This window comes from Canis lupus, chromosome 27 (genome assembly GCF_003254725.2).
Source record: "Canis lupus dingo isolate Sandy chromosome 27, ASM325472v2, whole genome shotgun sequence".
In the NCBI taxonomy this organism is placed as follows: domain Eukaryota; kingdom Metazoa; phylum Chordata; class Mammalia; order Carnivora; family Canidae; genus Canis; species Canis lupus.
In genome coordinates this window covers 32,066,023-32,068,407 of record NC_064269.1, presented here as the reverse complement: position 1 = coordinate 32,068,407, position 2,385 = coordinate 32,066,023, and the positions used below count along the sequence as shown (strand labels likewise).

The 2,385-nt window shown below is 37.4% G+C and overlaps 1 pseudogene; it reads left to right on the top strand.

The window, feature by feature from the left end:
- The first annotated feature begins 1,152 nt into the window (after positions 1 to 1,152).
- On the top strand, positions 1,153 to 2,145 carry LOC112665430 (receptor-binding cancer antigen expressed on SiSo cells-like; annotated as a pseudogene).
- Positions 2,146 to 2,385: the final 240 nt, after the last annotated feature.

Below are 2,385 nucleotides of genomic sequence, written 5' to 3'. Positions count from 1 at the left end.
GCTAAATGAATCTAGCAACTGGTTACTTTGAAAGCCATATTTTCTTTCGTTACAGAAAAGAGCTAATTGAATCCAGAAATAAAACTATTTTGGGTTCCAACTGAGGTTCCTTAATAGCTTTATGTCCTTTGACAAGATTATTAACATCTTGTAAATAATCTAAGCCTATTTTGTAGAGCTGTTGTGGGAACCAAACAAAGTAGAACAGATACCGTGCTTAACACAGTGTTGGGCACATAGTAACCCCTAAATCTGTGGTTAATGATTAAAGCTGGAAATCAATAAGAAGCTAAAGTAAGGGGGTACTTGGGTGGCTCAGTTAAGGACCCAATTCTTGATTTTGGCTTAGGTCATGATCTCTAGGTCCTGGGATGGATCCTGGAATTGGGCTCCAGGTTCAGTAGGGAGTCTGCTTGTCCCTCTGCCCCTCTCCCTACTTACATGTGCACTCTCTCTTTCTCTCTCTCTCTCTCTCTCTCTCTCTCTCAAATAAATAAATAAAATATTTTAAAAAAAGAGAGAGAGAAGCTAAAGTAAGAAGTGATTGGAAGAATAAAAAGGAGGGAATGTATTCTTAGAAAGTTCAACTGGAGATGAGACATGAAGGTGAAGAAAAGAGGGAAAATGAGGATGGCTTAACTCTCAAATGTCTGCCCTGCAGGGAATAAGGACTAAGTTTAAATCTGGGGTGAAAATTCTGAGTTCAGTTTTAAACAGATCAATGATGGAGTGACTGGAAATTTAACAGGAGATGATGATTGGGTAAAAAACCTAGAGACAGAATCATGGTGAGGGGTGGTGGGTAATGTTTGTCTTTCTCTGACTGACTCACTCCTACTCTGCTGTCTTCCCCCAAAGTCTATTCCTCTCATTCTTTAACACATCTCTTTCTCCTGCTCTTTGACATGTCTCATCAATATTTTTTCTCCATGTGCCATCTTAATTCAAATTTTTATCACCTTATGTGGTTTCAAACAGCAGCCTTTGAACTGGTTTGCTAAGTCTCCTAACCTCAGCTTGATTTGTACACAGCTACCTGTACCACTTTTCAAAAACGTAATTAGATTAATCAAAACGAAATGCAATCAATATATATTTGATTTTACTAAAAATTTTTTTAGTGATTAACCGAAAATTTTTTTAGTGATTAACCAAAAACTTTTTTAGTGATTAACCAAAAAACCTGTCTCCTGTGGTATACATTAGAAGTTGTAAAATTCTTCAGCAAATACAATGAAACACTTCATAATATACATAAAAGTTACAGCTGCTCTTTGATAAGTCTCCTTAGATGATATTTAAAATTTGGATAGTTATGGGGTGGGGAGGGGGAGGGGCATGTTTTGAGTCCCACCATGGCTATCACACAGTTTCAGTTATTTAAAGTTTGCACCTGCCTTGCAACAGTATTCTCATTCCTAAAGAGATTAATATGCAGATCTGGCAGAGGACGGCAATATTAAGTGGAGACCAAATAACTTTGCCAACTACAGTTGATTATTCATCAGTTCCTAAACAGACTGATGTTGAAGAGTGGACTTCCTGGGATGAAGATGCCCCCACAAGTGTAAAGATTGAAGGAGGGAATGGGAATGTAGCAACACAACAAAATGCTTTGGAACAACTGGAACCTATTTTAAGGACATGACACCAACTATAAGGAAAACTCAGAAAAGAAGAAGAGAGAACCATTAAATTTTGGCATTCCAGATGGTAGTACAGGTTTCTCTAGTAGATTAGCAGCTACATAAGATATGCCTTTTATTCATCAATCTCCTGAATTAGGTGACTTAGATACTTGGCAGAAAAATACCAATGCATGGGAAGAAGAAGAAGATGCAGCCTGGCAAGTAGAAGAAGTTCTGAGGCAGGAGAAGATAGCAGACAGAGAATAGAGAGCAGCAGAACAACAGAGGAAGAAAATGGAGAAGGAGGCACAGCGGCTAATGAAAAAGGAACAGAACAAAATTGGCGTGAAGCTTTCATAACAGATGTTCTTCACGTGTCATCGTGCCAGTAGGAGAGATGTGAGCTCCACAACTCAAGCAGCATTTATATGGATATAAGAGTATTTTCAGAATACAAATACATTGCTTGATTTTTAATGCATTCATCAGACCATCTAGGACACCAGGATTCTCTCAGAGTACCTTGAGCTCTTAGTGATTGAGACTCAAAAAAAAAAAAAAAAAAAAAAAAAAGACCTACGAGTCAATTTTTTTTCAACATGCTCCAAGTGTAAGACAACTGTTTGCTGTAGAGAAATTATTACAAATGGAATATACCAGTACCTCTTCTAGTTAGTGTTTCTAGCTAAATATATGGGTGTAAATACTTTTATGGTGGGAAAGGACTCTGCTCTCTATAATGCTTTCTTTCATTTTG